This window comes from Lissotriton helveticus, chromosome 6 (genome assembly GCF_964261635.1).
Source record: "Lissotriton helveticus chromosome 6, aLisHel1.1, whole genome shotgun sequence".
Taxonomy (NCBI): Eukaryota; Metazoa; Chordata; class Amphibia; order Caudata; family Salamandridae; genus Lissotriton; species Lissotriton helveticus.
Window position 1 is genome coordinate 1407461295 of NC_136067.1, and position 26443 is coordinate 1407487737.

Below are 26443 nucleotides of genomic sequence, written 5' to 3' on the forward strand. Positions count from 1 at the left end.
GGAGGTATCATCAGTGTCCGGAGGGGGCAGATGAGACCGTTTGGAAACAGATGGGGCAGACAAAGACTTGGCCAACTTCACAAAGTCAGACTTATGTGGGTTTTTAGGTGACTTAGAGGACGTTTTACCTGATGTAGAAGGCACCCAACCCTGCTGCTGAGCGTAATCGGTCAAATGACGCTTCAAAGGTCCAATAGCGCGGACCAGAGTAGTATTGACCGTATGCCTGACCCCCTGGTCAAGGGCATCAACTAAGTCGTAATCAAAAGAGTCGTCAGGCTCCTCATCATACCAGTAGTCCTCTGAATCCTCATAACCAGCCATGATGTATGCAAGCAAGTGAGGAAAGAACAATGAGGATTGAATAAAAATTGCCCACAGAATCTCAAAACAAAGGTCAGGCACAAGACCAAAAGGACCCAGTACGGGGGAGTGACCACCCCAAGCAAGCCAGACAGGCAGAGAAACACTCAGCCTACAACAGGAGCTGTAAAACGTGGAGGGACAGGCTTGCCACCGATAGCCACTCTAGGCACCGCCTCTAAACATTATACAGCCCAAGTCAGTCAAGTACATGAAAAGGGCGTCACTGGGGACTCTCCGGCAGGCTGTGGGCCGAGGCTGAGGAAAACGCCGCCTCTCAGCGTGTCAGGGCTCCGAGAGAACACGGAGCGTAAACAATGTAAACGTGCATGCGCGTCAATCGAGCCTGAACTCCGGATGTGGAGCGACGCGCGACAATAGTGCGCGCGCACCCGAGTCCCCGTCCCACTCCACCGGCAAACCAACGCGGGCACAAAGCGGCCGAGGAGAGAGGAGAGGCGACCACGCGCTCACCACAAGAAAAACACTGGAAACAAATGGACCTCAAAACGGAGGAAACCGAAGCGCCGATAGAAACTGGGAATGCGTTAGCAGACGGCAAGTATCGGCGCAACTATACAATGCAGTAAGAAACATACAGCAATTAAGCAATAAAGTTCAGTAAATATAGAAAGGGACTTAACTGGCTGCGAAGCAGCAAAGAAAGAGGAAGTCTTGCCCTCTATGGTTCTTTATATAGGGATATGTTCTCTATGGTTACCTAAGTGCTCATGGGAGCTGTAGTTTTTCGTTTCTTTACTGTGTTCCTATTGGCTGCTGTTTGTAGTAAAGAAATCGAGAAAGCATAATCTGAGCCTCCTGTCCTGCCATAGAATTCACTACATTGGAGTTCCGCTAACTGCGTTCACAGAAGCACTAGGTCTACGATTGCCACCTGGCTATGTTTTTACCGACCTGGTTAGTATTTTTAAGGGCAGGTCGGTAAAAAAGATGGCACCCCAAGGCCTGGGACAGAACGTGGGAGGATTTGTGTTATGTTCTTATCCTTAAGTTCTTCTTTGGAATACTATGAGGTAGGATTGCATTGCATGATGTTAGGAGGTTGTGTATGTCACGTAGAATGTTTGCCTTTGATCTTGGGGGAAGTTGGATTGGAGTTTGCTGGAGCGACGATCGTACCTTACTTGCTCCTCAACAATAAAGGATTTCTTACAATGACAACGTGTATTCCTTCTTAACAATTTGTCTAATTGGACTGAAAACGCTAATTAGCAGACGCTCCAGAAGCAAGGTTCCACAAACATGCACTTATAACCCTTAAAAAATCCTGCATGTAATTTAAAAAATTTTTTTTTTTTATTATTAGGAGGTATTTTTTAAAACTTCTTTTATATATATAGCTCGATTTTGGCCCCAATGCATCAGAGCTCTTTACAACAATATCAGATTTACGTTACACATTGTTATATTTGCTCGTCATATAACACTATATCCGTTATTGGATGTATTGGATCATTTGCCTGCCTGGTCATATTAGTCAAAATCATTTCCTATACTGTGATTTTTGAATCTATATTCACAAACTTAAATCTTCCAAAGTCACACAGCAACGCACAGTTGTCAAAAACACATGGACCTGCAAAAGGATGCGACTTGTTGTGAATCTTAAAGTAGGCTCGCACGTCACACTTATGAACTCCCTGATTTAAAAGGGTACTACTGATTGGATCAACGGCTTTTGCTTCACTTCCGGGTCAACAGACGGCCTGATCCATGCCGAATCGGTGAAAGAAGTAATCGGGCTATACTTGTGACGTCATCCTGTTACTCGTGCGCAAGTGCAAGACTACCCTCGTGCATGCGCGCGCATGTGCAGTACGCTGAAGAATCGACAGGGATGGATGACAGCAGTATCGGGCACAGTGGAGCTTGACTTGCTTAAATGTGGCTGCAGGTGAGGTGGTGTGATTTTACAAAAACGTAAAGGGGTGGATGAGAGTGCGGTACTGTCGGTGCGAGCGGCTGTAGACGGTTAACCGGGAATTGTGGCGCGCGCGAACGCGCCCCCTTCCTGTTTGTCTCGCGGGCTGTGAGGTACACGTTCGGCCTCAAACGTTGCACTGCTACCTGGGGTAGCCGGTGCAGGTGCGCGCGGCGCTAGGGCGCGTGATGGGTGCCGTTAGACATTTAACAGTGTAACTCAAGATCCCATGTTCCTATTTGGACGGTCTTGGTTGCCGATGTAGGTGAAGACCATGTTCACTGTCGGTTGTCGTCGTTCATTTTTCTGTACCCATTGCTGCTTTTTCGGCTCGTCTAACTGCAAATTTTTCTCTAACGTGAGTGGTGCTTGGGATAGGCTCTGGCCGGTTGATTTGCCTCTGCGAGGCGGTGTACTGCTGGACTCGTTCCTCTCTTCCAACGTTGATGATCTGATTTTACATAATAGTTCTTGAAAGCGTCCTTCGTGCCTCCCCCTTTTGGTCCCCCACTTAGATTATTAACCCGTTGATGGACGTTTCAAGGTATCAGTGCGACCCATGATCAGCACACATTGAGGCTGGATACTCGCCCATTTTGCCGTGGTTGTTTGTAAGCGGGTGCCCTCGCCCCGCTTGCTTTGTGGTTCTCATCCACCGGTAGTCTTTTCTCACGTCTGTTTACGGTGACCCTCTTAAATATTTAATTGGCAATTGATACACTAATCATCTTTGTCCATTCTGATTATTTTGCTCTATTCGAATGCCTTTTTTTTTTTTTTTTTTGAGTCGCCAAAACACAGTCGGAGTCTAAACCAGGTGGTTATGCCTTACCAGAATGCCTCGGGTATGTGGGTGCTGAATGTCTCAATTTTAGACACCCCACAATTTTACATTACCCAGAATGTCCACATTCACTGGTTCACCCTGACCTCACCCTGCTGTCACACGAGCACACTACTCCCCCTGCGCTCATATGACACTTCACTTACCTGTCCCCCTCACTGCTCAATCTGCAGTCGCACTCAAACAAGCCCATCACTTACCATGCATTAATTTGTTCCACTCTCATCCGCACCCATCACTAACCATGCATTAATTTGTTCCACTCTGCTTTCTTCCGCACCCAAATTCATATGGTCACCTCACTCACCCTGCAGTCACTCCTCTTACCCTATTCTAACACTGTTGCATCGCTCATTGAGCACTCACATGGGCACTCCTGCCACCCACACAGCGGGTTATGTGCCTGCTACAAAGAACGTGTACCATGTAGATTCCAGAATTGAGTGTAAGTAAACTATGAGTAGCGCTGTGAAAAAATTAAATGTTTGTCAGGAAGGTGCTATAGAGAGATGAGGTGGTTAGTGAGTGGTACTGAATGAATTCATGGAGAAGGAGGAAATGGAGAAGGGGTGCCAAAAAACCCTGTGACCTCATCTACGACCAGCCCTGGCTGGGAGCAGCATTCCACCTCCCCCATACGAATTTCGGGTCTAGTTGCACCCCTGTTAGTAGGTATTCTAACCAAACCACCCCATATAGTTAAGAAAATAGGTTGCACTAATATCTTAGATACTTAAAATATGCAATAGTAATGTTTGAATGACACTGACAGAACATAGCATATTTAATATATCCCGTTACCTAGCTATCTAATTTAAAGTTGTGGCCTACCTTTAAATGTCAAATGTGTTTGAGAAACGTCTGTTATTATTTTTTCATGTTGAATTTGTTTTCTGGTGGTGGTGGTGGTTGCTGCTTAAAAAATAATTTTTAATTCACAATGTAGTGTGACTAGTTTGTTTGACCACTGGATACGTTACGTCTCTGTCTGTTGGTACCAAGACAATAAAGAGGAAGTTCTTCTTATTTGTATAGGATGAACGCTAGCTGCAACTGAACAGAACGTTTTCCTTTTTGATGCCAAAGACCACCTCTTTTCAGCAAAAAGTTTTAAAGATACTTCAGACTATGCCCTTCAGCCTCTTTCTCCCTCTTGGAAGTTGATTCTAAACTTTGAAAGAGAAACTGACTTTCCTATCATTGTTTACAAGCTTTATCACATGGCTCACTAATGCCAACTTTACAGCGTAAAACCTTCATACATCATTTCTTGTACTTTAAATATATAAATTGTAAGTAGCACTAATCAAATGTATACCTTCAGTTAACCTCTAACTTTGAAAGACTATACCAGACAATGTTTTTCTTTAACTGCATAACATTTCAACTATACTTATGTTATAAAAAAAAAGGTAATGCACACTGACCTATGCTGGTCAGTGTTTAACATCAAACCCAGATTGAGACTATATAATGAGTAGGTGCTGCAGTGTGTGAGTGGGTATAAAGAACAGCGGTCCCTAAGTTCTATACAAAAATCATACTCTGGATAAACAATTAATGCCCGGGAAGAGTAGTACTCAATCAGTAAGGAAAAGAAAATTGAAAGATATAAGAGAATTAATTCCAATATCGTACCCGAGCTTGTCGGTGGCAGCGGCAGGCTCTATCTGCTTTGAATGTAACTACTGGCAGTCGCTGGCGCAGAGTTAAGAGCGCGGGCGAAAATTGCTTGGCTACTTTTTTTAAAAACTATTGGTTTTTAATCTTTTAAGTGTGCTGCATATCTGTGGGAACCTGTGTTGGGGGAACCTTAAAGGGGCTGAATTTCGAGTCCTGGTTGTTGACTTACCTGCGTTGCCTGCCCGCCCGCCTCGTTCCGCCGCGTCCATTGTGGGCGTTTGTTGCGGAGGGTGAGGATGAGCCCAGCACTTCCGGGCCCACAGCAACCAGGTCAGCGCTCTAGTTTCCCCGCCCCTCTCCCTACTTAAGGCGGGAAGGACAGCGGCCGCGCCAAAGGCAAGCCTGTCTGCGCCCGTCCGCGGCCGTGGCCAGAACCTCTGCCCAAATTAAGTGCCTGCCTACTCAGTATGGGAGAGAGGAACTTATACAGCTTTTCCCTCCCATTACGAAGACTTTCAGACACTCTATGGTTGCGATGCAATTCAGGAGCTGCCAACATTGCTCCTTTAAGGGAAGCTGGGAGCAATACAGTCAGACGAGCAGGAAATTGCTTGTGGGTGGACTACTGAACTGCAGATCCCTCAGTAAGCACAGTGTTGAGATTTCGGAGCTTCTCATGGATGAAATGCTGGATGTGCTGTTCCTGACGGAGACCTGGCTGGGGGCAAACTCGGACCCTGATATAATAGAGGCCCTCCCCCTTGGATACAATATAGCCAGAATTGATAGAGCTACGGGTTGGGGGGGGGTGGGATTGCAGTTATTACTAAAACACCCTACGAATGCATCCTGGAACCCTTACTAGTGAAGAACAGCGAGGCCGGACACTTTCTGTTAAAACTAGGCCCTAAGTCCTCTATTACTGGGATCCTCATTTATAGACCTCCCGGAGCCCTTGGGAATTTTAGGCTTAGTCTTCAAGAGGGCATTGCCCACTTGGCGATCAGGCGGAACAAACTTCTATTGTTGGGTGATCTGAATGTGCATTTTGAAGATTCTCTGCAAAAGGAGGCAGCGGAGCTGCGCCAGGACTTGCAGTCTATGCAGCTGGATCTTAAATCCTGCGCCCCCACTCATCAGCTAGGCCACTTGCTAGATCCTGTGTTTGCCAGCTGGGAGGGTGTGGAAGTAGGAACGCTGCTCCCAGTTCCCTGGTTGGATCACTTTCTGGTGCCTCTTAGTATTGATGTAACTACGGAAGACTCACTGAAGGGAATGAATAACAACTATCCCTGTAGAAAGTGGAAGAACTAATCACAGGACACCTTTAGTAGGGAACTGAGGCAAGGGAGCCCCCGGGAGGGTATGACAGCGAAAGTGCTAATGAAAATCTGAATGATCGCATTTTGAATGCCCTTAACAAAGTGGCGCCGTTACATCTGAAGAGATCCGACGATAGAGTAAGAAAGTCCGATCCTTGGTTTACCCCCGCAGAAGGCCAAGGCAGACTGCAAGAGACTGTAAAGGAGTTGGAGAAGGGGTTTCAGAGCTCAGGAGAAGAGGCTATACAGATAAGGACAGAGGAGATATCAAATACTATTGAGAGGGGCTAAGGCTGCCCATTACAAAATCGGAATTGGACAGGCTGAGAACTCCTCAAAGGAACGTTATAGAATTTACAAGGAAATCTCCACTGTGGCTTGCTTGAATGCGCCCAGTAGTGACTCGGTGGATGAGTGCAACAGAATAGCAGAATACTTCTCCCTGAAGGTGAGGAACATCTATTCCTCTTTCACTGGCAGCCCGAGGAGTGGACTGGACTTTGAAGAAGTGGTGGGAGATAGTGGGATGGGTCAGAGACTTGTTTACTTTACAGTCCCCCCTCCGGAGACTTTAAGAAGCATTTGTCTCAGTATTAAATCTGGTTCCCCTAGGGATCCAGCCCCTCCTAAAGTGCTAGGAGAGAGTCTGGAGATCCTGGAGTCTTACATCAGCGCCGTTTTGGAGATTTCTTTTGCATCCCATATGTTGCCAGTGAACTGGAAAAGAGCGGTGGTCCTGCCGATCAGAAAAAAATCCACTATCAGCCATGACATTCTGGAAAACCTAAGACCCATTTCACTGCTGCCTTATGTAGCGGAGAAAGTGGTCAATACCCAACTGATGGCGCACCTAGAGGTGGCTACCCCTCCCAATCAGGGTTTCGGCCAGGATTTTCCATGGAAACCGCTCTGCTAAGAGCCACGGAGACCATCGGGCAAGGAGTAGACGCGGGGCACACCATGGCACTGATAATGTTAGACCTTAGTGCAGCGTTCGGCACTGTGGCACATTTTATTTATTTTATTTATTTATTTATTCGATTTATATAGCGCGTTATAACCCAGGGGTCTCTAAGCGCTTTGTCTGGTACGCACAGCAGAAATTCCTAAAAAGCCCTACCAGGAGTTATAACCCAACCCAGGCCTTCTGAAAAAGAACAGTTTTCAACTTCTTCCGGAAGGACATCAAATTGGATTCCTTCCGCAAATCCGCCGACAGATTATTCCAGACTGCTGGGAGGGTATTGGAAATGGCGCGGCCACCCACTGTGGCCAGTCTGAAGCGTGGTTGGGTAAGAAGGGTTGCTTCAGCAGATCTTAACGATCTACCCGGTTTGTATAGAGTCAAACGGGTCTTGATATATCTTGGCGCCTTTCCATAGAGCGATTTGTGTGCGATGCAGAGCCCTTTAAAGAGCTCCCTCTGCCTTACTGGCAGCCAGTGTAGCTCGCGCATAAGTGGGGACGCATGCGAGCTCCTTGGTTTCTGAAAGATGAGCCTGGCGGCATCATTCATCACCACTTGAAGTTTATCCAGAAGTTTTTGGGGCAGTCCTAAATAAAGCGAATTGCCATAGTCCAACCTTGATGGTATCATTGCGGATACCGCCCGTCTCAAGGTGGAGAAGGACAATAATGGCACAATTTTCCTAAGTTGTCGGAGAAGACCAACACAAGTTCCTACCACCGTGGTGACTTGCTTCCGCATGGATAGTTTATCATCCACATGGATGCCTAGGCTTTTTACCACCGCTGCAGGTTCTGGGGGTGGCCCAGGTTCTCTTGGCCAAAACCCGTCGTGCCATAGGTTACCGGCAATGGTGATTGGTAAAACCTCCCTCTTGTCAGGGTTGATTTTTAAGGAGTTCAAAGACATCCAGTTGGCTGTATGCTTGAGGATATTTTGCAGCCTTGCTAACGCCCCAGGAGCATCATCCATTTGGATGATGATTTGGGTGTCGTCAGCGTAATTATACACCTGACAATCCATTTGATTGAGTGAAATCAACGGTTGTAGATATATATTAAATAAAAGGGGCGACAGAGCAGACCCCTGCGGCACTCCACATGAAATTGGTGTTGCAGTGGAAAGCAATTCTCCCAGCTGTACTCTTTGCGTCCTCCCTTGTAGGAAAGAGGCAAACCAGACATGAGCTGTGCCCTGAATGCCGAAGTCCCTCAGCCGCGACAGAAGTTGTTTATGACACATAGTGTCAAACGCCGCGGAGAGGTCTAACAACACCAGGGCACCAGGTATCTTCCTATCTGCCCTATTCCTGAGCTCATCTAAGATAGACAGCATGACCAGCTCAGTGCTGTGATTCGCAAGGAACCCCGATTGATTTGGTTCCAACAAACCATTCCTTTCCAGATGGTCAGAGAGGTCGGACAAAACATGCTGTTCTAGCACTTTGGCCAGGAAAGGAATCTGGGAGATAGGCCTGAAAATTTTCAGGCATTTCACGTCTGCCCCTGTTTTTTTTAGCAAAGGGATCAGTCGTGCTTCCTTGAAGGCTGACGGAACCTTGCCTAATACTAAGGATGAATTCAGGAGAGCCAAGACCTCTTCCTCTATTCCTGGCATAGCCAGTTTGAATACTTCAGGAGGGCAAGGATCAGCCTGAGAGCCAGACTTAACTCGCCCCATAAGCAATGACAGTCCATCCTTCGCAATCAAGGGTAGAGTGTCCAAAGGACTGTCCACCAGCTTCTTAACCGGGGTGGTCTATAAGGGGCAGGCATGCATGGGAGTACGAGCAATTTCAGAGATGAGGTCTGTAATTTTGCTGGTGAAAAAGTCCTGAAATCTCTGACAGTCCTCTAGAGTGAACTCCGGCCTCTTATCTCTTGTTTTCCTCACTTCATTTAGGACTGTAAAGATTTCTTTTTGTGGATCTTTAGCTGTAGTGATCCTTTCCTCATAGAACTCGGCCTTCCTGGCTGTTATTGCCCGTTTATAGGTCGATAGTTCTAGCATATAGAGACTTCGCGCATTGGTGTCATAGGCTCTGCGCCAAGCTCTCTCCGCCTTGAGTAAAGCCCTCTTCTTCTCCCTTAGAGAGTCATTATACCAAGGGGATCCCGAGCCTCTATTTACTAAGTTGACCCTTCGTGCTGGCGCCACGTAGTCGGCCGCCCTTCGAAGTCTATCATCCAAATTACTGCAAAGAGCATCCGGATTCTCATCCAGAAAAATCTGGGGTGGATTCGCTAGGAGATGTGCTACCATTTTGTCTCCATTAATATTTTTCCATTTCCTCACCACCCTCTGCCCTTCTACAGGCTTCATTTTTTGTAAGGTCATCGTTTCACCTTGCTGCAGTGTCTGAACAGAGGTGGTGTCTCGGGTCCTGCTCTGGGCTGGCTGAAATCTTTTCTAACAGGGCGTAGTTTCCAGGTCCGACGTGGGACTTTTCAGTCCAACGGTGTTGCACTGGAGCAGGGGGTGCCTCAGGGCTATGCCCTGAGCCCCACTCTGTTCAACCTGTACATGTCTCCTTTGGCTGAGGTGGTACAGGCGTTCGGGGTGGAGTTAGTCTCATATGCAGACGACACCCAGCTGCTGATCTCCCTATCCCAGGTACCCTCGGCTGAGGCTTCCAACTTTAAGGCATGCATGCAGGACTTGGCTTCATGGATGAATAAGAACTGCTTAAAGTTGAATGGAGGTAAAACCGAGGTGATGGTGGGGGGTGGAGACAAATCCAGTTGGACTGCGAATAGGTGGCCACAAAGTCTAGGTCCTACCCCTGTACCCTGTACGGAGGCTAAGAATCTAGGGGTATGGGTGGACCCCGCCCTTTCTTATGAAGGTCATATTCGTCGACTAGTGGGGAAATGTTTTGGTGTGTTAAAAACCTTAAATAAAACACTGGATCTGCTCCCTCTAGAAGCTAGACAGACGATGACGCATGCTCTTATTACTTCCTGTCTGGATTACGGGAATGTATTATATTTGGGGGCGTCTGAAAAGAATCTGGGACGGCTGCAAGTCCTGCAAAATGCAGCAGCACGACTGATTTTGAAACTACCCAGGCGGGCGTCTTCAAAGTCGGCGCTTGAAACTCTCCATTGGCTTCCTGTCAAGAAGAGGGTGCTGTTTAAATTCCTTCTCATTTGCCACCGCATTCTCTGGCACAAGGCTCCGACGTATCTCGGGAACTTGGTCACTAGGTATGTGCCAGGTAGAATTTTGAGATCTGATGGGACTGGGCAGCTGGAAATCCCTAGGATTAAGAAAGCAAGAATGGGCGGTCACTCTTTTCGCTTCTTAGCTGCACAAAACTGGAACAAACTCCCGGCCTATCTGAGGCTGGAAAAGTCGGAGACCAGGTTTAGGAGTCTTCTTAAAACTCTCCTGTTCACCCAGTAGTTTCTGCTAATTCTAAGGGTTATGCTCTGTGTCTGACAGTCCTTCTCCACAGCGCTGGGACACGCCGGGAAGGCGTAACCAGGCGCTTTTTATAAATATCCTTATTATTATTGAAAGCAATACATACCAAAGCGTGGCAATGGAACACGCATGTGCAAACATGCACAAAAAAGTGCATCACAGTGAACTAGAAGGAAATCAAAACAAGTTCCTAAGTTGATGACCCAAAAGAACAGCAGGAATTGTCACAGATTTGTTGCCTGTATTAAAACAAGCCTTTGCAATGCAATAGGTCTCGCATTATTAAAGTTTGAGCTATTGGCATTGCTAAATAATGCAACACTAATAGCTCAAACTTTAATAGGCTCTTAACACCAACAGACTCTGTACCAACCAAGGCACTGCATGTCTCTAGTTTTCACAGCGCCAACCACTTGTTTTTAACATGATGTCGATCTCAAAAGTCCTGCTACTTAAAAAAATGTACCTATCGGATTGCATAGCAAGTGTTATTATTCCCCAACGCAGTTGTACTCCTTGTATAGACCCATGTAGGATTACGGTACAAGTCATCCAGTCTGGTGTGAAACCGGTTAATGCAAGTATATCCCAGTAGCGATAGCCTACCTCACTGTCCTATGTTATAGGCTAAAGAGAGGTGTGTGAGGTTGGTGGGTAATATTCCTATGTGATGAGTGAATATATTGTCATGCTATGTTCATTTAGCACCCTCAGATTGAGCCGCGGTGCCTTCAGGCTGCTAGTACTTATTGTAAAAACTTTTTAATGACGCTCCAAAGTAGTTATTGGATCACAAGTTTGAATAGTGAGTGCTGTGAGGTCCAACACAAACAGTACAATAAATGGTGGTGAAAGGGAACATCACAGTAATCTCTCCTGGAGTAGAATTCTTTTCAGCGAGTCGAGAAGTCAAAATCATAGGAGGGGCGCTGAATGTCAGGGAGTGGGGGGGAAGGGGGGCTTATGATGGTGCAGAAAAAAGAACAATTAGGAAAGCTGATGAAGGGCAGTTATGGGAGGTTGCAGAAGCTTTTGAAAAGAAATGAAATGTGAATAAACAAGAGAGGGTCAATAGTGTGTTGAGGAGGGAGAAGAGAAGTGGGGACATTGTGATGAGGAGGGCTAGCAGCAGTGCGAGGAGGAAGGGGAGCAGTAGCACGTGGAGGAAAGGGGAAAAGCAGTGCCACTAGGTGTTGGAGAGCAACAAAGGAGACGGTGGGGGGAACAATGGCTAGTCGGCGGGGTGAGGGAGCAACGGAGGTGCTTAAGACTGACCAGCTGCTTGAAGAGGACGAAATTATTAGCATAACTTTAAAACTGTAACATGCTTCTTGGAAAATGCATTTACAGTAAAGAAATTTGTTAACGTATTTGCATTAAGTTTTAAGTGAACTTTGTTACTCTTCGGTGAAGTTACTGGCCTTTCTAGAAGATAAGAGAGCCAGACTACAGAAAGAAATAAAACAAACAAAAAGGGCTACAAAGGGACAACTGAGGAACGAGGCAAGTATAAAATAACAAAAAACCAGCAGTCTTCTACTGTCTTATTGCACTAAGATCCGTGGAAGATGCTTGGGATAGGCTCTGGCTGGTTGATTTGCCTCTGCGAGGCGGTGTACTGCTGGACTCGTTCCCCTCTTCCAACATTGATGATCTGATTTTTACATAATAGTTCTTGAAAGCGTCCTTGGTGCCTCCCCCTTTTGGTCCCCCTCTTACATTAGTAACCCGTTGATGGACGTTTGAAGCTATCAATGCGACCCATCAGCACACAGTGAGGCTGGAAACTCGCCCATTTTGCCGTGGTTGTTGTTTGTAAGCAGGTGCCCTCTCCCCGCTCGCTTTCTGGCTCTCATCCTTGGGTAGTCTCTTCTCCCATGTCGGTTTACGGTGACCCTCTTAAGTATTTAATTGCCAATTGATACACTAATCATCTTTGTCCATTCTGATTATTTTGCTCCATTCGAATGCCTCTTTTTTTTGAGTTGCCAACACACAGTCTGAGTCTAAACCCGGTGGTTATGGCTTACCAGAATGCCTCGGATATGTGGGTGCTGAATGTCTCAATTTTAGACACCCCACAATTTTACATTATCCAGAATGTCCACATTCACTGGTTCGGAGACAGAGTTGAACCTTAATTTCGTGAAGCACTGTGTCCCGGCTTTCAGACACTTCCCAATACATCAGAAAGAACAGAATATGTAATAAATGTTCCTACTCAGCTGAAAAATTAAAGTGTTTTATTATGAAATAACTCAAATGGAGGGGTACAGAATCGGTGCCATGAAGGCTCTGAATGGAAGTTATACCTTGAATGCAAAAATCTGAAATTTTTCATGTCCCAAGTGGATAGTAACATTGGGGAAAGTAATAGGCAGCATCCCTAGTAGATCAGTGTTCTGGCTCACCCCCAAACCGAGGTTTTCTATACATTGTTTTCACATGCAATTTTAAAATCTGCTGACTCACTGTGGTGTGAGCAGTTGTAGCATTTTATCAGTAACTCGGAGGTGAGGAAAAAAGTCCTATTGCCGTACTGTTGTATCCTACATCGCCCTGCCTCGAGCTGTGGAACGTGGAATCTGGAATCAGACATTGCATGCACATGATTCCAGATTCCTACCATTCCTACTAGGCGGTTGCTGAGGCAGGATGTTATGAACTTCCTTCATGCTTCAATAAATTCTGTTACTTCCTACTCACCAAGTCTCCAGAGGCTGATTGTATCGCCAATATTTTGGCGACGATCCTGAGAACCCCTCTTCTGCTGCCAGCCCTCTGTCATCGCGTCTCCTCTACAATTGATGACAGACTCAAGAGTGCCATCTTAAACTCCTCCAACGACCCAGCAACTTATTCCTGAACTTCACTGTTGCTGTCCGGATATTGCCGTGAGTTCGCATTCTTTTCATTTTATAAAACAAATACATTAATCCAACCATCAATCCGTAACTGTCTCTTCCCGAACACTCGTCACGAGACACCACAAGACATCGCGCGCACTCCTACGCGAGCTACTACTCCCTGTTCACGCGCGCATCCGTGTGTCTCCACCACGTCACTACGTCTCCAACCAGCACGCACGGCGGCCATTTTCTACAGTTTTCATTTTGCCAACCACAACGAGTACTTTTTGCCAATCACGACGCAGTTCACGATCCAGGACCATTTATACTGCCTTTTCACATTGTAGAAGTCAGCAGATACGGCGCAAGATACATTGACTATCAGTCACTGTTAATTTCTAGGAGATTTACAATACATTTAATATAAAAAAAAAAAAAAATTTCCTCTCTCTCTCCTACCAATTATCAAGCTTGCTACAAAATTATAATTTTACAAGAAACTATTACATTACAATCAGTTTCTTTATATTTTATTGACCTGCCAACTTATCCTGCCTCAGCCTAATTCCGCATTCATTATTTTACAATTACTCATTACCATGGCCACTACAGCAAATTCCACCATTGCACCACCTCCACCATTCCTGACCGAAGGAGATACACCTATCTTAGAGTGGGAAGAATGGATAGGTATTTTTGAAAATGACCTGGAAGCTATCGATGGTCTTAGATTTCCCTTGTCTCGGAAGAAAGCAATCTTACTAAATTCTCTAGGGAAAGGAGGTCAACATGCTTTCAAATTTCTACCTGAATTACGTGGTGCAGATGGTGAGCTAGTTGATAATCCATATATTGAAGCGAAAATGAGACTTGAGAAATACTTCGGCAAGAAGGTCAATATTGTCATGCAAAGACATAAATTCTATACTATGCCTCAAAAGGACAAAGAATCTGTTGACCAAATGGTTACACGACTAAGGGAACTTTCATTGAAGTGTGACTTTGGTCCCATGACCGATCAGATGATCAGAGATCAACTAATTGTCCAATGCAAGAACAAAAGAATGAAACAAAAACTTTGAGCTGCGAAAAATCCAAGCTTAATGGAGGCTATAGCAATTGCAAAAGTGGTAGAAGAATCCGACAAGTGCATGGAAGAAATGCACAGTTTGGAAGTGAAGAAAGATGATTCCATCAATATCGTTAACAAAATGGATAAGAGTTTTACTTCCACAGACGTCAAGTCTAAAAACTTTGTTTCAAGTGATGTTAAACCCAAGTTTTCGAACTTTAAACAGAGAAACAGAAATAGTGTTTCGTTTGGAAAAAGTAAATTTATGGGTTGTTTTCGCTGTGGCAGCATGGCTCACGCAGCTGACTTTGCAGGTTGCTTCGCCAGAGACAAAACCTGTATGAAGTGTGGTAAGAAGGGCCATATTAGCAAAGCCTGTAGGTCACCTTCGATCAATAAGGTTGCCTTTGTTGATGATGACGATGTTCCTAATGAAATGTTTTTATGCATTGAAGGTTGTGATGATGTGGGAACATGTCTTTGCGTTGGTCTTCAGAGACCAAAAGCCATTTTCATTGTAAATGGAGTTGCCATAACGTTACTAGTTGATCCAGGATCAATGTACTCTATATTTCCCATGTGTTTATTTAAGAAACACTGGCCCGATTTGACACTTCATGTAAGTGACATCATTCCGAAAGGGTACAGTGGGCAAATTATCAACATTATAGGCGCTATGGATGCTTCATTTGAATTTAAAGGCAGATGCTCTTCTGGTAAAGTATACATTTCAGATGACGATCCAGCAATTTTAGGCTGGATACAACAATACGATTTACACATTATTTTAGACCCGAGGTCAGCAGAAAGCGTTTTAGTCATTGATGAATTTCACAGTATTAATGTCATACTAGATAAATTCTCCGATGTTTTTCGTACAAATTTAGGCAAATTGGATGGTTACATGCATGTAATAAAACTTAAGAAAGATGCTTCTCCTGTAAGACACGCTCTCAGGAGAATTCCTATTGCCATTCGTAAAGAAGTGAAGGATATGTTAGATGACATGCAAAAACAAGATATTATAGAGCCTGTAGAAGTTTCAGAGTGGCTTTCGCCTGTTATCACAAAAAAAAAGGATGGAAAACTGCGCTTTTGTGTGGACCGTAGGTCCCTCAACCAGAATATTGTAGTGGATAAATTCCCACTCCCTAACATTTCTGAGATGGTACTTTTAATGGACAAGGCGAAATTCTTTAGCAAGCTGGATCTCCGCTCAGCATACCACCAAGTAGTTCTACATCCTAAGTCCAGAGAACTTACTGCTTTTGTCACTGTTGAAGGAGTATATCAATTTAAAAGATTACCTTTTGGACTGGCCTCTGCAGCCAGCGTGTTTCAGCGCATGATGCATTCCTTATTTAGAGACTTAAAACAAGTTCATTATTTTCAAGATGATGTTTTGATAACAGGGATTAATGAATCTGAACACAATGATAATTTAGCCAAAGTGTTACATATATTTTCTGATGCTGGCCTCACCCTTAGAAAAGATAAATGCCAATTCCTATTAACAGAAGTAGATTATCTAGGATATACTATATCACATTCAGGTGTCAAACCCAAAGAAGACTTGTTAAAAGCCATCAGGTGTGCTCCCATTCCCTCAAACAAGGAACAATTGAAATCATTTCTGGGACTAGTGGAATATTACTCCAAGTTTGTCCATAATTTTTCTCACAAAACTGAAGCATTGAGACAACTTCTCAAGAAAGGTATGCAATTTGACTGGGGTCCACGACAATCTGATTCGTTTGAAACAATCAAACTTGAGATTGTCAATGCAGGTATTCATTCCACATTTGAACCGGGCAAAGATACCTTTGTGACTGTTGATGCCAGTGCATATGGCATTGGTGCTATTCTATCCCAAAGGAAGTGTGACACAGAAAAAACGGTAGCTTTCGCTTCACGCACCCTTACGGTTTCAGAACGCAACTATGCGGTCATAGAACGTGAGGCGTTAGCTGCTGTTTGGGGCGTGTCGCACTTTCGCACATATATATGGGGCACACTTTTTTCACTAAGAACAGATCGCAAGCCTCTCCTCAAAATACTTTCACCAGGAGGTGCCAGTAAAGGTTCTCCTCGCCTCATGAGATTTGTGGCAAAGTTACAGGAGTATGATTTTTCATTACAACACATATCTGGTTGGAAGAATGTTCAAGCGGATTGCTTGTCTCGCCTCCCTGTTGATTGTGAAGAACGATATGATTTTGATGATGAGACTGTGTGCTTAGTTGCTGATTATGATGATGCTTGTTCAAATTGTTTCAATTCCATATCTAGAGAGGAGTGGCATCGAGCTGTTTTAGCTGACTCGGACTTTGCAGAATTGATTATTGCCATTCGTCTGGGGTGGAAACGTGAAGGTGACGTTAAACCTTCTTTACGTAGTTTTGTCAAAGTGCAGGAAGAACTCAGTGTAGGTAATTCTGATGATTTTGTCTTGCGAGGTGAACGGTTTGTACCTCCAAATCCCCTTAAGAAGAGACTGTTTACTCTGGCCCACGAAGGTCACCTTGGTCAGAGCATGACTAGTAAACGTCTCAAGACCAACTTCTGGTGGCCAGGTCTAGATGATGATGTGAAGCGATGGGTTGAGGACTGCTTGATGTGCAAAGAGAGTGAAAAGAGATTAAAAGTGCATTCACGTCCCTTAGGGTCGATTGCCAGCTGTGGAGATCTACCTTGGAGCAAAGTTTGCTTAGACTTTATTGGTCCCATGAACTACTTGTCTACTGATTGTCGTTTTGCGACTGTTTTAGTGGATGTATGTTCACGATGGTTGTGTGTTGAGTTCATGAAAAACATAACCACTGAAAATGTAATTGAGTATCTTAAGTCTGTTTTTATGAAAGAAAGTTTTCCTTGTATATTGTTGACAGACATTGGTACACAATTGACCTCTTCCTCTATGCAAATGTTCCTATCCAACCACGGCATTAGACACATGCATACCTCTTTATACAATCCACAAGGGAACGGCATTGTGGAGCGCATGAACAGACTAATCAAAGGCGTCATTCAACTAGCTGTGCAAAGTCGACATAATGTTCGTAGTGCTGTGGAGGAGGCTGTTTGGTCCTACAATACCACTGTTCATAGTATTACTAATAAAGTTCCATTTGAAAGCATGCGAGGTAGAGTTCCCAAGACTAAGATGGTCCCCCAGTGGTTGTTTGAACTTAAGTCTCAAAGGATTGAAAATCCTAGTACCAACTCCATGAATGACGGATGTTGCTTCAAAGGGAGGGTTGGTAGAGTTGATGTTGGTGACTACGTCAAGATCAAGTTAGGTAGGAAAGAATCCGGAGTGAACAAATTTTCAGACCCTCTTAAAGTCAAGGAGGTACATAAGTGGCATGTTCTTGAGAATGGCCAGAATTGGAACTTCAGAAGGATTGCTTTGTTTGCGAAAGGGAGTAGTGGTGTTGCTAAGGATACATCTAGTTGTAAGGTTGCCGATGCTGAGCCTGATCCTGAGAGTGCTTCTTGTTCCAATAATTCCAGAGTCACTGTCAATTCCAAAATCATCCCTGATGAGTCTGGGCAAGTAAATGAGCGAGTAAATGTGCCTGTCAAAAAAGATTCTCGTTCCTTAAGACAGCGTAGTACTCCCAAGAAGTACGATAACTTTGTGATGTATTAATTGTATCTCATATATCTCTTTGCTTTTCGTGATAACTTTCATTAATTGATTCTACGCACGTAATTCTAGAAATACGATGACTTTGTAATGTATTGATTATACTTCTTTTCTGTCATTGTTTACTTTTCTTGAATTGGTTATATGTACATATTACCAGTATGCTTCCGCTCTACAATATATTCCTGTTTCCAGTTTTGAAGTTTTATCTGCTCTATTCTCACCTAATTGCCTTGTAACTACATGGTCTGTCTTTGTTCATTAAGAAGAGAAGATATGTTGTATCCTACATCGCCCTGCCTCGAGCTGTGGAACATGGAATCTGGAATCAGACATTGCATGCACATGATTCCAGATTCCTACCATTCCTACTGGGCGGTTGCTGAGGCAGGATGTTATGAACTTCCTTCATGCTTCAATAAATTCTGTTACTTCCTACTCACCAAGTCTCCAGAGGCTGATTGTATCCACAATACGTACCTTCTAAGCACTAACCCACTACATAAATAATTATTTGGTACCCTCTATGCTTTTGTTGTTAGGAGATTTAAGAACAAAACTAGGTTCCTGAACAACAGGGTGTTATATGACTAGGCTACAGTGAACCATTGGCAGGACCTTGGAAATGTTTTGGGTTGTGATTGAAAGATCATCAACAGCAGAATAACTAGAACAGTACAATTAAGCCAATACATCTCCACTTGACTCGGCTGCAGAAATTACAAGGAAGATATGGGCTGGGGTGCGTTGAATGACCTGGGTGGCTTCCATCTTGGAAAAGATGGCGTTCATGTCTAAAACTGAGGCCTAGTTAACATATGTCAGAAAACCACACTGCTTCACATAGAGAATTTGTTTGAAGTACTATATTGGTATATACATATGCAATCAAGTGTGAAAATATATTCTGCATGCTGATAATGATGCCCAAAATATAAACACTTATAAATCTTCTACAGTGGTGCATTTGCTTTCTAAGCTCCGACAAAGGTTTACTATTTATTTTGTAAACCGGTATATCTCCACCCTTGGAAAATACTTTTATGCAGCATAATTTGCCTTATTACTCATATGAAGCGCCATTTTGCCCTCAGACCTGATTTGTCCTACAAACTTTTCGCCCTACTTATTTATTCTACTAAATACCAATATTGACATACCATACAAAGAAAACCAGTATATATAAATAAGAGGTCCTAAATACAGAATACAACATTTATAGTAAGCAGCAGGGGCGCAACGCCCATTGGGCTGAAAGGCCTTCAGCACCCCCCAACCCCCGTCGTGCGTCTCAGCCCGGGAGGTTGTAGCTCGAGCTGCTGGGGGCTCGGCTAGGCAGTGTCTGTAGTCTAATCTCTGGCATGGCCAAGTTTTTCACAGGTCTTTAAAGACCATTTACATACCTTTTGTAAACTGGTTACCTTGGCTTAGTTTTTTTCTGGTTCCAGTACCCCTGGGCCCCCACACTGCCTATTCCTTACAGTTTTATTTCACATTCACTGCTGCAGTGTGAGAATACATTTCATGAAAAGGAATATAAAGTAGGGTTGCCAAAAGAACAAGTATTTGCAATGCAATAGGTCTTGCATTTATGCACGTTTAAGCTATTGGCATTGGCATTGTAAATGACAATGCCAATAGTTTAAACCAGCGTAAATGCGAGGACTATTGCATTGCAAATGTTCTTTTACCTTTAACACTGAGCGCGGTGTCCTTGAAGCGCGCACCACGCTCACTGTGACAGTAAAAAAAAAATTGAAACAGCACGCAGTGTCTCAGAAGTGGACGCCACGCTCAACATGACAATCATGCACTAACACCATTCACCTGCTCACTCTGCACTCACAATGCACTTGCGCTGTTCACCCTGACCTCACCCTGCAGTCACACGAGCACACTACTCACCCTGCGCTCATGACACTTCACTCACCTGTCCCCCTCACTGCTCAATCTGCAATCGCCCTCAAACAAGCCCATCACTAACCATGCATTAATTTGTTCCACTCTGCTCTTTCATCCGTACCTAAATTCATATGGTTCCCTCGCTCACCCTGCAGTCCCTCCTCTTACCCTACTCCAACACTGTTGCATTGCTCATTGAGCCCTCACATGGGCACTCCTGCTACCCTCACAGCGCAGAGGGTTAATGTGCCTGCTACAAAGAACGTGTACCATGTAGATCCCAGAATTGAGTGTAAGTAAACTATGAGTAGCGCTGTGAAAAAATTAAATGTTTGTCAGGAAGGTGCTATAGAGGGATGAGGTGCATTGTTAGTGAGTGGTACTAAATGAATTCATGGAGAAGGAGGAAATGGGGAAGGGGTGCCAAAAAAGACTGACATCATGTACGACCAGCCCTGGCTGGGAGCAGCATTCCACCTCCCCCATCCGAAGTTCGGGTCTAGTTGCACCCCTGATAGTAGGTATTCTAACCAAACCACCGCATATAGTTAAGAAAATAGGTTGCACTAATATCGTAGATACATAAAATATGCAATAGTAATGTTTGAATGACACTGACAGAACATAGCATATTTTATATATCCTGTTACCTAGCTATTTAATTTAAAGTTGTGGCCTACATTTCTAATGTCAAATGTGTTTGAGAAACGTCTGTTCTTATTTTTTGATGTTGAATTTGTTTTCTGGTGGTGGTGGTGGTTGCTGCTTAAAAAAAAAATTGTAATCCTCAATGTAGTGTGACTAGTTCGTTTGACCACTGAATACGTTGCGTCTCTGTATGTTGCTACCAAGACAATAAAGAGTAAGTTCCTCTTATTTGTAGAGTATGAACGCTAGCTGCAACTGAACAGACTATGCCCTTCAGCCTCTTTCTCCCTATTGGAAGTTGATTCTAAACTTTGAAAGAGAAACTCTTTCCCTTCATTGTTTACAAGCTTCATCACGTTTCACTAATGCCAACTTTACAGCGTAAAACCTTCATACATCATTGCTTGTACTTTAAATATGTAAATTGTAAGTAGCACTAATCAAATGTATACCTTCAGTTAACCTCTAACCTCTAACTTTGAAAGACCATGCCAAACAATGTTTTTCTTTAACTGCATAACATTTCAACTATACTTATGTTATAAAAAAATGGTAATGCACACTGACCTATGCTGGTCGGTGTTTAACATAGGGAAGATGGAAGTGCGTCAGATTTGAAGCAAAAAAAGGCACTCGTCAACAGGTTGCGGAGGCGGAGAATGGCGCAGAGGAGACGCTGCAAGAGAAACACGCAGGCCAAGCAATGATAGGATCGATTTCATATCGGAAGTGCGACAGGGCTTTGCGACCATGGCAGAAAAGATGCACACTCACTACACATATGGACGCCATATCCCGCAAAATCGATGGACACGAAACACGCCTAAAGGAAGCTGAACAAAGGATATCCGATAATGAAGACATCACGGCTCAAATGAAAAATGCGGTAACTCAGATGGATAAGATGATGAAGATTATAGCTGCCAAGAATGAGGATACTGAAGCCAGAAGTAGGCGTAACAAAGTTCGTGCATTGGGCATACCAGAAAGCACAAATACGGGAAAGATATAGGAATACATTGAACAGCTGCTCACCACGGTGATCGGAGCAGAATCACTTTCCCCTCAATTTATTGTGGAGTGAGCCCATCGATCCCTCTGCCCACGACCTCCTCCTGGAAGCGACAGAGACACTGTATTGCGTGTGGCCAGGGAGAAAAAGCAATTGCACTATATTGGTGTTTCCTTTACTATGTTCCCTGACTTCACCACGCATGTGCAGGAGGAGAGGCGCAAATTTAACACAGAAAAACAGAAATTGAGGCAAGCTCAGGTAGATTATGCCTTGCTGTACCCAGCACGCCTCCGAGTTACGCACAAGGGTACCCAAACGATTTACATGAAACCACAACAGGTGGAAGACTTCATCAAGAAACTCAAAAGAAGGAAGGCTGCAACAACTGAACAAGACGACCTATCGGAGGCACACATGTCAGATGTGGAATTAACTCATCAGTGATTGGCGAAGGATCGCTATGCAGTACCAAATTTACACCGAGAACGCAGCACCGACTCAACTTAACAATGGATTGTAAGAAGCTTCCTGCCAAATTTATGATGGTGGTATTGCAGTCGGGCAGGACACTGACGCAACGGATAGCAGGACACCCTCACTGCCTCTTCGACTTCTTACCCGTTGGCGTGGGTCTCCTGGATAGGCGAGAGGTATCCGTGGGCCACCTAGTAGAACTTCCCCTAATGGGTGCACCCCTGTTATCTTGTTCCTTTTCCTTTGGTTATCTGTTTTTCTTTCCCAATTTATTACGTGGCTGGGTGCGTTACATTGAGTATGTTTAACTGGGTTTGTATGGATGGGGTGGGGGGGATCGAATGACACTGGCATAATTGGGAGCTTCAGTGGATGGGGGGAGGTTGGGAATGGGAAGTTCACAGCTTTGAGGACACTGGCATATGTTATATAGGCGGGACGTGTGACTCGTATATAAGAGATGTGTTGCAGCATTCCATGTCGCAGGATAGCCAATATTGTGAAATAGGACATCATGTCAGCACAGGAGGGTAACTCGGTTTTGAGGGTGTTATCCTGGAATGTTAGAGGTCTGAATGATTCAAGGAAATGCAGACAGATATTGGCCTATCAGGATAGGCCGCAGGTACAAGTGGCACTGCTGCAAAAGATGCATATAAATCCAAGATCCTACAATACATTTGCTAGCAAGTGGGCGAGTGCAAGGCTTTTCTCTTCCTATTCCTCTTATGCACTCGGCACTGCCATTTTGGTTAAAAAGCAGACACCCTTTGCACTAGCTGGTACATTGGTGGACCCTAAAGAGAGGTATGTAATTGCGTGGGGGAGATTAGGCAGGGACTTAGTAACGATAGTGAACTGCTATGCCCCCAATGTAGATATGCCTGAATTCTTCACTACACTGTGGGGGAAAATAGTAGATGTGGGATCCACACACATTATTTAGCGAGGGGATTTTAACGTTGCCCTGAATCCTGCTCAGGATAGGTCCAATGCTGCCATACATTATAACAATTCTCAGGAGGTGCTAGCGGGCATTGTAGAAGAGGGTGGACAGATTGATGGATGGCGTTCTATACACCCACAGGTGAGGGAGGGGACTCATTTTACCTCTTGAACCGGGACATGGGCAAGACTCGATTACTGCTTGCTTTCAAGGGGGTTAGGGACTGGTATACGTAATGCCACACACCTTGACAGAACTTACTCAGACCACTGCCCTGTAAGAATTACGCTGACTCTACCTGGCTATGACAGGCCCAGGCCAACTTGGTGATTGCTGCCGAATGCCTTGCTGGACATAGTTTTTCAGTCTGAACTCGATCAGGAAATAAGGGACTTTTTTCTTCGCAACAAAGGCTCTGTAGATAGCGTTGAGGTTATCTGGGAGGCATTCAAGGCCACGATCAGGTGATATTGTATTTCCAAAAGTTTCGGAGTATTGGGAGACATACAACGGACACTTAAGAATCTAGAGCAGGACTTGAAGAGGCTGGAAGGTTGAATGGTGAATGGGGAAACGGGTCAGATACAGAAAGATTTCAGGGAAAAATTATCTGAATATGAAGAAGTTGCTACCAGGGAGGTGAAAATCAGGTGGGCGCTATTGGGTAGCTCGTAGGTACGGAGAGGGGGAGCATCCGGGGAAGGATCTGGCTGAGATAGCACGATGCCCACGGTTCAACACTAATGTCTTAGAAATAGAGAAGCCTGAGGGAACGATTTGTCAAGACACCCTTGGTATCCTCGAAACATTTACTTCACATTATGCCACACTATACACCATGCAGTGTCACGTGACTGTGGATCTTGGTGCATTAATGGGTGATGTCGTGCTAGGCTGGCTCAGTGATGTGCACAGGGAGTTCCTTAGTGCTCCTTTCGAGATTGACTAGATTAGGGAAGCAATTATGGCTTTGAAGAACGGGAAGGCGCCAGGCCTGGATGGCCTGCCCGCTGAGTTTTATATAAGTTACATTGACATCATGGCGTCGGTTCTTAAGGAAGTTTTTGAGGGGTCCCTACTAGTTGGGATACTTCCCCCATCGATGAGGGAAGTGGTGATAACGTTCCTGTTGAAACCAGGCAAACCCCCCAGGGCCTGCGACTGCTTCAAGATGTAGTCGCTTATAAATTGCGATATGAAAATCTTAGCCAAGGTGCTGGCCACTCGCCTGACTCTTCTTATGGACAAGCTTATTCTCCCCGACCAGTCCGGCTTTGTCCCTGGAAGGGCTACTACCCATAACTTGCGCACTCTGTTTTCCCTGATACAGACTGTGGCGCCAGAATTCCCGCTTGCTGCTGTCTTTTTAGATGCCACCAAGGCATTTGATTCAGTAGAGTGGGATTATCTATTTGGTGTGCTACAGAGAATGGGGTTCCCTAAGTTATTTATCTCCTGGGTAAATTTGTTTTACCATAAACCCTCTGCTAGGGTGTTGATAAATGGACACTTGTCCCCTGCTTTTTCCATATCGTGGGGTACCCGGCAGGGGTGCCCGTTATCCCATTACTATTTGCTATAGCGATCGAGCCGTTGGTGTCTAGGCTGCGACAGATACACCAAGATAAGGCGTTTCGATGTTTTCAGCGTCGGATCCTGATTTCACTAAATGCTGACGACGTTACACTATATATATTAGGAACCCTCAACTAAATATCAACCCCCTGCTAATGGAATTTCTTGTCTTTGGCAGACTGTCGGTAGTCAATATTAATTTAGGGAAATCTCAACTATTTCCTCTCACACTTGCGGTTCCTACGTTTCAGCTGGAATTTCCCCTCGAGTGGTGTGCCTCTGACCTCCAATACCTAGGCATACAGGTGCCCATAGATAGGGAGGAGACAATATGACTAAATTATGGTACAGCTATTGCAAGACTGGCCAGCAATGTCACGCGCTGTATCTCTCTACCTCATTTGCAGGCAGAGCCTCCCTTATGAAAATGGTAATACTCCCCCAATTCCTTTATCTATTTCCTAATATCACATATCACCCCGGGGCGTTCTTCTTTTAAACCCTACTTACTGAATTGATTCGATTGCTCTGGGGAGGCAAACAGTCACAACTCAAATGGTCCATTCGCACAAAGCCATATGACCAGGGTGGCTTCGATATACCAGACTTCGAGCTTTACTACGTCCGTGTTCAAGCTCATTATGCATACCATTGGATGCGATCCACATCATATATGCCACAAGTAGCTTCTGAAGATTGGCTGGCAAATCCTCTTCCATTGAGTGGTCTCATTCATGGACCTGCTCGCGGGATACCACCCACATCGGTTACCAGCACAGTAGATGCATGGAGGCGAATGGTGGATCTCCTCGAGTCACCTTTATTGTACTTCCCATAGCTTCCGCTATCATATCACCCAACTATGGCGTTATTGCAGGAAAAAGGTTTTCAAAATTTGTGCAAGCGACTTCATATCACTACATGGGGGGGACCTGCTCCATGAAGGCATGTTTCAATCCCTAGGGCACTTGTTCCAGGGAGTGCAGCCTACACCACTGGATGTATTCTTATCTGTGCGACTGAGGCAGGGGATGAGGGTAGTCATGCCTTACTTTCCCAGTGAACTGGAGAATTTAGTCCTGGTACATTTTATGCTTAGTTCTCCCGATGGGAAGCACCTGGTATCGGGTATATATCGTTGCATACGTACACAGCAAAAAAGTATTGCAGGACTGGCACGCACGCATTGGAGTGAGGAGTTGGGACAGGAAGTGACGAACGAACAGTGGTCATATTGTTGCAAAACAACCGAGCACATTTCTGCATGCTGTAGCTGTAGATTCAAAGTGATACATTATAGATTTCTGCAGTGCTTGTATTAAACGCCCGCCGAAAAGTACAGGTTTAATCGATCAGACAACGACCGGTGTGAAAGGTGTGGAGGGCCTGGGACGGGTTTCTTGCATTTGGCGTGGGAGTGTCCGGCAGTGTGGGAGTTCTGGACGCAGATACATGTGGCCCTTGAAACAATTATAGATAGCACACTGGAGAGGAACCCCCTGATAGCCTTGTTGGGTTACACTGCACGAATACCCAAACAGTACAGGAAATGTATTGCTATTGCTCTCCTTCTAGCCAAATGTAGGGTGGCCTGCCGGTGGGGTAGGGGACAAGCCCAAAAGTTTAAGGAATGGTTACCAGACGTTTTATATTGTCAAGAGCAAACCTCTATATATGCTAACCTCTATATATGCTGAGACACAGCCGATGGCCTCTAGACCTAGGGATATCTGGGGCCTGCTTCAGACCTTCCTCCTCCAAGGGGAGGTGGAAGATACTGACTCATCTCCTATAAGCGGTTCATATATATTGGGTGCTACAGGTTG

General features: G+C 44.8%; 1 protein-coding gene across 9 annotated transcripts in view; it reads left to right on the plus strand.

Annotated features, from left to right (window-relative positions):
* The first annotated feature begins 2153 nt into the window (after positions 1 to 2153).
* The window catches only part of BCLAF1 (BCL2 associated transcription factor 1), a 366498-nt gene continuing 342208 nt past the window's right edge, over positions 2154 to 26443 (plus strand). For 7 of the 9 annotated variants that reach the window (XR_013596232.1, XM_078649194.1, XM_078649198.1 and 4 more), the window contains exon 1: positions 2154 to 2278. The gene's annotated coding sequence lies outside the window, so the exon portion shown is untranslated. The other 2 variants (XM_078649196.1, XM_078649195.1) reach the window with 2 other exon arrangements.